General features: G+C 36.9%; 1 protein-coding gene across 1 annotated transcript in view; it reads left to right on the top strand.

Annotated features, from left to right (window-relative positions):
- Window positions 1-12,917, top strand: part of LOC134658789 (uncharacterized) — a 248,583-nt gene that overhangs the window by 138,655 nt on the left and 97,011 nt on the right. The window lies entirely within an intron of this gene.

Raw genomic sequence — 12,917 nt, 5'->3', positions numbered from 1 at the left:
AAAGGAAATTCACCGCCTCAGTAGGTCTAGTACATGATTGGCGCGACAGTATCTCGCGGCGAGTTAGATTACCCGTATTTTTCTAAGTATGTTAATAAAAGAGGGACGAGTAGTCTATCTCGCCGCGAGATAGGTACTGTCGCGCCAATCATGTGCTAGCCCGGCAGGTGATAATCGATCTGAAGCCTCAGCTTCAGACATAGATTGGGATACTGAGATGTACGGCTGGGCTGCGGCGATTTTCACAATTTTTTTCTTTATTACGCTCATGGTAAAATAAACGTCTGCGTCATTATGGATGTTTAGGGAGACCTTAGCGAGTGAGAAATCTATTGTGATTGTATTGTGATGTACGAGTATTGTGATCGCCCAGTCGTGGCTACGGTGTCATAGCTGAACCAATAAATTGTACCAACCTGTATAACCTATGAAAGCAATAAACACACTGATTACTGATTACTGATTACTGATTACTGATTACTGATTACTGATTACTGATTTCATTACTCGTAACGTACTGCAGAGTACACAAAAAACCACTACGCGAAAGTGGACTTACGAATACCTTCGGTAAGAAATCTTTTTGTTAAGGATATAGAATAGTAACTTTTGTGACAGTTAAATCCATGTGCATAAAGTTTGACTTTGCAAGCCAGAAAATCGCAATTTCTTTAGGTATCTGTCTCTGTCGCTCGAATATGCGAGATCGGTAGACCCTCTAGGGCTAGGGAGTCTAGGGTCGCCGTTGCCGATCACGGTACGGATAGCTAATAATAATATCCAGGGCCACATCACAAACTCATCAATATCTTTCTTATTTTAGTTTTAATGCCACAGCGAAAGATAAAACTTACGCAAAATCAAACACATTTTTGGGAATATTTATTTGTTTAGTCAGTGAATGACACTACATTTAGAGCAATTTGCGGCTACCTCTCAAGACGGTGGATGACACTTGATTTTTTGCCGTAAGCCGAGCTTGCCGTATCGATGACATCATGCGTGCCCGTTTGTTTGTCTTGGGCGTCTGCCGTTCGTTCACCGGCGAGCTGGAATTAGACAAAAAGTGGTCGAATGTCCATTTACTACATTGACGATGGCGAATACCTCATGCTATAGGGATAAGTTTGTTTAACCTCCTACGTCCCAGTTTAAAAGAGGGTACTTCCGATAAAGGTCCATTGTCCTAATATTAGAACTAAATAATGAAGTCGTGAACGCCCAGACCAAAAATTTTTCATATCTATTTAACCTCAATAGACCGATTTCATTGCTGTGGTGTTTAGTGACAGAAGATTGAAGATAACCCTCCCACCCCACTTGAAGCAGTGCTGCCACCATGCCAAGTATGTCCACTAACTAACCGGCAATGTAGGCATGACGTGGCGCGTAATACAAACACATCAGGCCCCTATTTCACCACGGCAACAGGTGCGACCATTCGACAAATGTCACTGTTGCCGACGTCACAGGCATCCATGGGCTACGGTTACCGCTTACCATCGGGCGGGCCGTATTCCTGTTTGCCACCATCATTGTATTATTTAAAAAAACTTTATTATATCGGCAAAACACAGGTATTTCTCTTTCGAAGTTTATGATGTTGATGATGACAATTGTCACACGATTTAATAGAACTTTCGGTAATTCTTGACACGAAATGAGTTCTGTGTCGGAATTTCGTGACAATTGTCGTGTTTCTTGTGACAATTGTCATTAGCCGAAGCTAATAAGTACTAAAATTCAATAAGTAGCAAAATAAGTACTTATTTGGCGATATAATGGAGTTTTTTTTAATTAATATGTTGGTGGCAAACAAGCACACCGCCCGTCCGATGGTAAGCGGTTACCGTAGTCTATGGAGGCCTGTGACGTCAGTAACAGTGATGTCGACAATTTTCGCACCTGTCACCGTGGTGAAATAGGGGCCAGGTGACCGAAAATATTTTGTTCCAGTATCATCACAGTGGGTCTTTTCTCCAAGTCTCAATTTTAATACTTGGGCTTTCACTGCAAACTGATTTTGTCGTAGTATTATCACTTTGAACCCCAGGAGGTTAATTTACATAGTTTATTACCTATGGCTATACCCGCCTCTACAGCTAGTTTAAGCCTCTTGTAGTGATTAGACCAATCGACCTTTAATCATGGTCGTATTTACCAACCATCAACAATGTCAATATTTTTGCCACACGTCATTCGAGTTTGCAACAACAGGCGTAGCTATAAATCAAACTTGCGTATGTATATAATAGCAACATAAAGAGATAAATGCGTGTCTGTCGGACCCGCCGGCCTTCCGCCGAGGTCGCGGGCTATCACTAATGCCAATAATGTTGAATTAAAGATTGATCAGCCTGTGTGCTTACTGCAGTTACTGCACAGTATGAGGAGTACCTACGGTACGTAAGATATCGCCGACATGAAAATGATTCCTTCTCGTTTCTCCAAAATATTTAACGTTCATATTCATATCTCGGGCGCAACCAATTTTCACCCCTACTTAGACCATGATTTAGTCATAACTTTTAGGTACTACATGACCAGGATTAGTGTTTATTGCGAGTTCATACATTTGGTACCCTGTTTTTAGTAAATAAGCCATATTCTGAAGGAAAACATCGTAAGGAAACCGGACTAATCCCAATAAGGCCTCTTTCCCCTCTGGGTTTAAAGGTCAGATGGCAGTCGCTTTCGTAAAAACTGGTGCCCACGCCGATTCCTTGGATTAGTTGCCAAGCGGACCCCAGGATCCCATAATCCGTGGCAAAATGCCGGGACAACGCAAGGAGGATGAGTTAAAAAACTTTGTAGGTTAACGATGCGTCTGAAACGGTTCACGGTGGCCGCAAACAGACGGGCAGACACGTTGGTTGTTAGTAACAATGTCATTAGAGTAAACTGATGTCGCCTGCCATTGAAATCGTTTGATCTAGTTCGCTTTAGTGTTCTGAGAAGAGACGTTAACTATATTTTATCTTCTAAAATTATGTAATATATCTTTTAATACTCAGTTATAATGTATACACAGTGATTTTGTTATGTCTTACCATACTCTGAGGGACGTTGGTCATACCATACTGAACAACGTTTAAATACTAACCACGAAATCGAAAAACATGCGAATATATATGATCAATTGATCAGAACTCGGTGCGTGACTGTCCGAAACATCCGGTCCCTTAAAAGGAACAACAAATATCATATTGTTTGATAAAGCAACCGTTTCATCTTCATTAACACCGATCAGCTCGAAAATATTGCTTATTTACGATAGTCATACGATTATAAGGAAGCCAGTTAATGTGTTCGTAAAACGCATGTAAACAGAGATTCACCAAATTACACATACCTTTTCAGCTAAACAACTTAATGTTGTTTGAGGTTCTTTTTAAACTGGTCCGCATCTTCTGCATCACATCCGACCGGTTTGAAAATACACCTACTTAATATGACAGGTCTCCTGAATGGGCCACGTTTATATTTAGCTCTTTATTTACTCTTAACTGACCAAATGTAGGTCTTAAGCCTTTGGAATAAGGTGTACGAACAGTAAATTGTGGGATGGTAGGTCACGGAAGTACGTTATCATCGGAATCAGGCCTTGGGAAAGATATTTCTTATCCTTTAGCTGACAAAAGGAGGTATCAAATAATATTAACAGTGGCGCCAAGAAGTTATTGGTTTGGGTTCATGAACTTTATACTTGAGGAGAAATGGCGAATCTTTTTGTTATAAGACATTTTTAAGGTTTGAGGTACTGTGCTTACAAAAGAGGAAGACGAGGAATGTAAGCCGGAAACCGGACTCTGTGCTTCGAAGCAGCAGTCCGAAGCAGGACGCAACAGATAAATCTGCGTCTTAAAGAAATTTGTGCTCCGCTCAGCTATCTAATCATAAAAATTGTTGTCATAAAACCATGTCCAGTACACGCAAACGCTGTGGCCGAAATTGGCTGTGTCATCATTATCATAATAAGGAGTCTCGGAGCTATGTAACCTTCCTCCCTATTCAGCCCCTCTTAGTTTACCGAAAATATAGTTTTCAATAATAATTCGGTATCGTTGAATGTATGAATTGACAACATCTCTTGAGTCCAACAAAATCCAGTGAACTTCGATATTTTATTCTCAGAAACGTGACCAGGATTATCAAGAACACACTATTTAAATCCTTGACGTTCTTACCATGCGTAAGGCCTCAGAGCAATGCCATAAATGACTAAACCTGTTGACAAAGCAAAAACTGATAATATAATTAAATTTTCCTCCATAACACATGAGTTAATACTCTAAAATAAATCCAATTCCGTTCTAACGTAACGTGTCAAGGATGAGATCATATTTGCGTCGCGTAGTGTCATACTCTCTTAGTTGACAATTGTTGGACCTTAAGTCTTTGGAATAAGGTCTACGTGTTCTCAGTTAATAGTTTGGACGTGTACGTGACGTGAAATTAATACTGGATAATTCGACTAGATCTGGCGACTTTTCGTGACCTAGCAGACATAATGGTCATGTTGATGACAAATTGTTGACCTAGGGAAATCAACTAAGGATACACTTTTCATAATAATCATACTCGTAATGACACGATATCTTGAGTATAGTAGTCCAATATTTATAAAATTAGGGAGTTTAGATAAATAAAATATTTAAGCTTGAATATGATAAGAATCAGCCTGGGGGTTACTTTAACTTCTTAACCTCTTTATACAGTTAATTAATAATATACAGTAAAATCCCTCTAACTCGGTCACCACCCCTGAGTTAGAGGGATTTAACTGTATATTATGTCGAGAGATCTTTATTTGGGGCAAACAACATATGGACATTTGGGCACTTTCCTTGTCTCGCCGCATCTTCACTACATTATAATCATGTGCCGAGTTGTCTAAAGACAAAGTGGAATACTGCCCATTGAGATGATGATCAGAAGAAAGAAATTGTTTTGAATAGCCCATAGTTTGCTTATAAACGACATTGCTTTTGATTTGACTTCAAATGAGTTCTCAATTCGTTTTTCATGCAACATGATACCTCTGTTCTTTATGAAGTTTTTTCTTGAAACCATAGCCCAAGGCGGTCTTATATTAATTTACTCTTAGCCAGGGTTTGATGATAGTTATAATTACAAATGTACAACTGTAATTATAATACTCAAACTGATTGGCACTTTTAATATAGGTTTTAAAATGTGGTCTAATAATACAAATGGAGCAAATTCTGAGGAAGTGATTGTGATAAAAAAAAATTAAAATGAAAGGTTCAATAAGGAAAAGCCCGAAAATCGAGTTATAATGGGAAAGTATGCAACTACGTGATGTTTGTTATGGGTTGTATGGCAATAACTCAATTTTCAATAAAGAAATGGGGCTTCAGGAAAACCCGAAGTGTTTCATTATGATTGACGATGACGGGTAACTAGAAAATTAGAACATACAGATATTTAAGAATGTAGCTAGTTCACCTGGAAGAAAATTGAAAATTCTTATTCTTATTCTTCTTCTTATTCTTTCTTCTTCCTCTGTGTATGTGTATGATAAGGATGCTGACAAAATTATTAGTCAAGTTCTTGCGTTTTTCCCGAGAACGTTGTTTTTTACTCTATAGTCAATTATACGGCACGACCAAGTTCTGAACTCACGGTTTTGCCCACCACACACATACGAAAGGTTAAAAGTTGGTATACGGCGTTATTTTTAATCATCTGCTAAGTTAATCAGCTGATGATCATCGTTTGTCCCTCTCTATGGCATAACGACAGATAGGGACAAACGACGATCATCACCTGATTAAGTTAGCAGCAGTTTATCAATAACACCATTAGTCTAAAGTCACCTGTATAAATTATTTCACCTCGATCTAGACACTAGGTGCGACTCAGTGACTAAAGCTCGGTGACATCATCTTACATGCTAATTTGCCATACCATTCAAAAACATCATAACATCGATACAAAATTCTCCACATACGACCTTCTCAATACAACTACACTTTAAGATCGTTATTCTAAAACGAAGTAAGTGTCATGTTACTGCTTTTTGTGAAGCTAAACATGTTTGTTTTCAAGAAATCCTGTTTTGTTTTCCTATTAGCGGTTCTTGATGTTTAATTTAAAGGTGAAGGTCGACGATTCGTCTTAATCCATCATTAAATGGTTGTAAATGACATAAACTCTCGTAATATGTTTTTATAGTTTGTGGACCATGAATGTAAAAAGTCACACTAACGTTAAATTGATTGATATGACCGGTTTCATCAGTTTATCCATTTATTTAATTTATAGCAATTGGTAGGTGTATGTGAAGTCCCCAATCCGCATTGGGCTAGCGTGGGGACTATAGCCCAAGCCCTCTCGCGCGTGAGAGGAGGCCTGTGCCCAACAGTGGGACGTATAAAGGCTGAATTATTATTATTATTTATATTATAGCAATTGGTATTTTTACTATCGTGTTATTTCACTAAATTTATTTTGTTCAGTAGCTAATCATGTACGGGTCAAATTTATTTATTTTCATAGTGTCGCCTATACAGAATATACAAATTAAACAAATTAACTTAAATTCAAAGACATTTTGTGTCGGTTCTTAAAAATTACTTGGAAAATTTTTCTTCTTCATATTTATTTCAGTGCCGTTTACTTCTCTTGAGGAATGCTTTTAATTTAATTACAATTTTATTACCATCATATAGTTTTAACGTCGTTTCCGATTTTATCTCTTAATCTTTTACTTACAAATATCATTATCCTTGCTACCTCTGTTTCCTGTGACTTCCTCGTTCAAATCCTTCCTCGTCCAATCCTTCCTCTTTCCCAATTAGTTTATACTTATACTTTTTACCTGTCGCATACAAAATACCTTTACTAAGGAAATTTACATTTCCTAGAAACATTGCCAGATTTGTAATATTCTATAAACTCTTGACATTGTAGCTGACATACATACCAAAAGAATCTTGCTGGCAATATGATTGATGAAAATTTTGAAAACTGAGATAATATATTTGGATAATCGCTCGGTGAGTAGATAATGGTCATTGAAATCTGTATCGCCTCCTATTTCTATATCAACGAACCATTTTCTTAAAAAGAAGCTGACTTGATAAGCCAAGCAACATAACTATATAATTAATTAGTTTTAAATTACCTAGAAAACCCAGCAGGAAAAAGTTTAACGTTAGTTAATAAGAAATATGCGTTTAGTAGGTGATGGCTCTTCGCTGTTTACTAAAAGAGTTCAGTTCATTGAGTGTTCACAGACCTAATTTATATAGACACTTGTATTTTTCAATAAATACCGTTCGTATTAGAATCATAAATTTAACAGTAGTGTGCAAAAAGTAAAAACAGATGTAGATTGTTGAGGAAACTCGACTATTTCCGAACGCTGTTACACATTCCATACCTAATACATTCAAATATAAAATTAAGCTATAATATTATAGTACACGTACACTGTCAAGGTGAACATTGCGTTACAAAATCATGGCTTTAGTAATAAATTCTATGGTTGACTCATTACCAGAATCTACAGAAGTTAAAAGAAATGTCAAATCCAGAAAATATCCGTGTTCACAGTTCATCTGATTCAATCAATCTCTGACATATGTGAATCCAGCATAATGTATATTTCTGCAGACAGCATCACGATTATCACGAACTATATTTCTACAAATCTATCTCAATTAATATACATACTTAGATTCCTTAGACTGTGTAGTGTAGTTCCAAACAAAGTATTTTAGAATTTAGACGTGTTCGTATAAAAATAAAAAGTTCCCGTTTTAAACCGTAAATCCCAATCCCAACGTTTCGACGCCAGCGCACGATACCCGACACAAAACAGAAGCTGTTTAGAGTTTTTACCAACTAAAAGTGGTTCAGTCAGCAGCAGAAGTTACTAAGCGGGCGAGGTGTTCAAAATGATCTTTACGCGACTTTATTATTAAGAGAATAAGAGCGTGTCAAGGTAATTTTGAACACCTCGCCTGCTTAGTAACTTCTGCTGCTGACTGTTCCTAATTGCGGAAAACGTTGGGCGCACGGATATGCCAAGATAGGCTTGAAATTGTATGGGAGAGAAGATCTATAATAAATGTAATCGTTACCGTGGGGTCCAAGCGCACATGTTCTTTTCATAGAACTATGCAAAAAGCTCATCGATACAACCGGTGACCAGAGAGCTGGCAGCTTTCTCTCGCAGCGCATAAGTATTGCCATTCAGCGAGGGAATGCTGCCAGCATCTTTGGCAGAATGCCAGGGGGCTTTATTTAAATGTTTTATTTTATTTAGATTACATAGTTTCGTTTTTAATTTTACTATCGTTACCTATCTATAGAAATAGAAATATATTAACTATTATCGTTATAGTATTTGTTGCAAGATTGTTGAATCTAAGATCAAGTTTTTTTCGTGTATTTTGTTGCGGCATTGACGAAGTTGCGTTGAGATGAGAATGATAGCAAGGAAGCGTCAAGATTGGATAAGAATTGTATGGGAAGATAGATCGATACTAGTTTGTGTTGCTTGCAGTGTTATGACTTACAAAAATTGTCACTTTTATTACGAACTCTTGAAATTCAATTCTGAATCAAGCTTATATCTTATTTCCACATTAGTGACCTGCATTATTTGATTGTATGTGAGAATGTGCTTCACAGTCTTGAACACCGCAATCCATGTCCAAGGCATGACTACAATAGAAAGTAAGATAAAACCTAAGAATCTAAAATGTTCAGAATTTTTGTCTCTTTTCAACAAATATCAGAATGGACTTTATGTGTCAATGTGACACATAAGTCCATTCTAATTTTTATAACAATTAAGACGCAGCATTCGATTTTAAAAGAAGTTTTTAAAGTCTCGTAATGAATTATCAAGTATTCAAAACTTAAATGATTTAGTGTAAAAAAAACCATGATTATTTCTGAGCGTTTTTCTCACAGTCATTAAACTGTTTGCAATACATAGTAGGTATGTTAGTCAAGTAATTTTATTGTCTCCATTTTTTTGTTAGTATACCTTCAGTGACACTGAATGTGCATTAGCTGTATGTTTTTATTTGGTGATGTTTCTCCTTGTCAGTCTGCCGATGAGCAAGAAACATCGTTGGAACTGATTGGAATGTCAGTCAGAAGAATTTCATAAGTTGTTCATGTCAGGTTGTTTATAAACTTCCTTGCGAATAACTTGGCGGTTATTAGCTGTATCTTATGCGTTTTTTATTGAAACTTTGCTGTTTTTATACGTTCATTTGTTTTCGGATGTGTTTTTCTTTAGTCGAGGTACTTACACAATTTATTAGAAGTGCAGTGAAGATAATGATATAGAAATCACAATATTAATTTTCAGTAGTCAGAAGTAATTATCGCAATTTATTAATCTTTCCTCGTCAAGCACTACTAAACAACAGCCTTTAAAAATATAAAATCCTTTCAAATCTTCTTATTATTTTACCCGCAAAATTTTCCAGAACATTAGTATCATTACTCACAATAAGGATATTTGCGGCAGGGATGTTGCGGATGCAGATTTTTTGACATCCGCGGATGCGGATATTTAAAGCCTCACATCCGCGGATGCGGATGTCAAGATTTGGTACTTAAACGTCAAATATTTCATTTTTAGTAATTTTTATTTAAAAAAATCAAAACGTATAGTATTTGAGTAAGAATATAGGTGCGTCTTATTTAATAAACAGTAACTTGGTCGACTTTTCGGGATCTAGACGATTTCGTTATTATACACCGTGTTTTTTTGATTTCCGTTAATTTCAAGGGTGCATTCCTGAGCTTAAATCAAGTAACTTTCTCAAAGACACCGGTATTCTAATTAACTCCATTTCGGAGATAATCAATAATTTAAATTTTTCCTATAAGGCCTCTACAAGCGTGTACACTTGCCTTAGGGCCGGTTTACATATTGATTAGTGTTTAGAATGAGTTCATACATTTGCTACTAAACTTAAGTACAATCTCGGTCAATCGATGTTCGAAATGACATTGATATGTCACAGATTTCAATTGTTTGGTTGAGTTAAATGTAATGCCCGTGTTACAACAACGCTATATGCTACATTTAATTACTTTTTAAACTTATTTTTTTTTGTAAAAAAGAAAAAAAAATTTTTTTTTGAAAATTTACTATGCAAAATAGTTATCTTAAACGTATTTAACCATACCCCGAAGTTAACGGAATTCAATAAAAACACGGTGTATAATGACGAAATTACCTAGCCTTACGCCGCTGCTAAGACGTTCCTGTTACCGACTTGGTCGACATCCGCATCCGCATGAGCTCCGCATCGATTTTATGCGGATGCGGATGCAGATGCGGATGTTGAAAATAATGCGGATGTTCCGCGGATGCGAATATTCGCAACATCCCTGATTTGCGGTCCCAGACCAAGGGTCAAAAAGCCGTGTCACGATAGGGAGCGTCGGCGGAAACATTCCTACCCTAGATTGAAAAAAAAATTATATATATATCTTGCACATTTTTTTAGGGTTCCGTACCCAAAGGGTAAAAACGGGACTCTATTTTTTTTTATACTAAGACTCCGCTGTCCGCCTCTCCGTCCGTCTGTCTGTCACCAGGCTGTATCTCATGAACCGTGATAGCGACAGTTGAAATTTTCACAGATGATGTATTTCTGTTACCGCTATAACTTATAATTCAATTCAAACTTCTTTTAATTTAAAACTTTAAGACCCCTTGGGGCTTAAATAATTTTTGAGAGCGTCGTCCTTTTGAAAAAAAAAATAACAACAAATACTAAAAACAATTAAATATTTAAGTGGGGCGTAATAAACAAACGTAATTTTTTGCCGTTTTTTGCATAATGGTACGGAACCCTACGTGCGCGAGTCCGACTCGCACTTGGCCGGCTTTTTAGGGTTCCGTAGCCAAATGGCAAAAAACGGGACCCTTATGGATTCGTCATGTCTGTCTGTTCGTCTGTCTGTCCGTCCGTATGTCACAGCCACTTTTTTCCGAAACTATAACAGTACTGTTGAAACTTGGTAAGTAGATGTATTCTCTGAACCGCATTAAGATTTACACACAAAAATAGAAAAACAAAATTTTTTGGGGGTTCCCCATACTTAGAACTGAAACTCAAAAATATTTTTTTCATCAAACCCATACGTGTGGGGTATCTATGGATAGGTCTTCAAAAATGATATTGAGGTTTCTAATATCATTTTTTTCTAAACTGAATAGTTTGCGCGAGAGACACTTCCAAAGTGGTAAAATCTGCCCCCCCCCCCCCCCCTGTGACTTCTAAAATAAGAGAATGATAAAACTAAAAAAAATATATGATGTACATTACCATGCAAACTTCCACCGAAAATTGGTTTGAACGAGATCTAGTAAGTAGTTTTTTTTTATACGTCATAAATCCCCTAAATACGGAACCCTTCATGGGCGAGTCCGACTCGCACTTGGCCCGTTTTTTTAAACAACACAGGAGGAGCGACGACACAAACTCATAAAGCTCAGTCAAGTGTAGGTTTCATTTTAACTATGTAGTTATGTCTTAACATGCAACGGTGTCGTTGAACTTTTGACCGATTGCAACCATAAAGTTAACTTAACTGTCAACTTGACAGATCGGCGACAAAGCCTCTAATCGTTGCAGTTGAGTAATCGACGAATTATACAATATATTGTTCAGTGGAATTTGGCCAACTACTGCATAGCTTTTCGCCATATGCTGACCCTGACCATAAACTCACCAGCGATTTGGCAAAAAAACAAATCACAGTCACACTCCCAAGCTAAATACAACTCTATTACAACTTCATAAAGTTCAAAATAAATTACTCGAAATGGTTATAATGACATTTGGTTTTACAATAACTCAATGCTCGGTCGTAGCTCTGTCTTACTCAGTTGTATGCATTGTTTTATTGTTATCCTACTCTAACGAACATTCAATTGTAAGTGCACAGGTGCTGGTATCTCCGTCTCGCTCGCACGCGTAGCCGCGTCGGGTCAGTCTCCGCTCTCCTCTCGCGGACGCACGACGCGTTCGAAATTCAAAATTTCAAATATTAGAAAGTGTAATGTCAAGTGTTTTTTTAATGACCAAAGACCCCTAGTGTGTGCCGTGTTTTTAGTGATGCTCCTGGCTTTGTTTTTTGGATTTGTCGGATTGGATTGTTCTTCCAAGTTGGTACTTTGTTTTGTTTTCGAACTACGAGTTTGTTGCCTTTACTGTTTTGCATTTGAATAGGGAATTTTGTTTTGTTGGAAACAATGTTTAATTAACGCATTCCGAATAATTAAAGTAAGTAATAAATCAACAATTTTATAGGTTATGTTTTAATATAAGTTTTTTTACACTCGGAGCTTACTTAATATTTGTGGCTTCAATACATACAAAACATAGCTAAATATATGACAAACTTAACAATGCCATCCACAACTATAGGTAGTTACAATTTACATATGGACGAAGTAATACATATTAAAATCTTATTGTCACTTGTTGCGATAACCTATTTTAAAATGGATATTCCCAGCGGAACTGGGAAAAGTCCAGTTTGATAACCTTACTAAGCAACCATTTTCTACAACGGCCAGTTATGAGTCAATTTTGACACCTGTCAGTTGTCAGTCAGAAAGTGAAATATTAAAATTTGGTGCCAAAAATTAACTTTACTTGTGGTTGTGAATAATGATGGGCGTATCCCGTATCCTGTTGTGAACTAAACTCTGTTTTTATATCCCAGATACTAAAATTAAAATTTGGTTTGCCTGTTTACTACACAAAGATCCTCCTTCTGTGTAGCCTGTCTATTTTTCTAAGATCGAAGAGAATCGAACAGGGGGCCGATTTTTGAATTTCGACCACTCGATGTCGTGTATTTCGGTAATTAATATCTCCACTTCTAGGCATTTAAATTCTACT

The sequence above is a fragment of the Cydia amplana genome, chromosome 23, assembly GCF_948474715.1.
Source record: "Cydia amplana chromosome 23, ilCydAmpl1.1, whole genome shotgun sequence".
NCBI classification, from domain to species: Eukaryota; Metazoa; Arthropoda; class Insecta; order Lepidoptera; family Tortricidae; genus Cydia; species Cydia amplana.
Note: the sequence above shows the minus strand (reverse complement) of the source record. Positions and strands in the feature narration are given on the sequence as shown.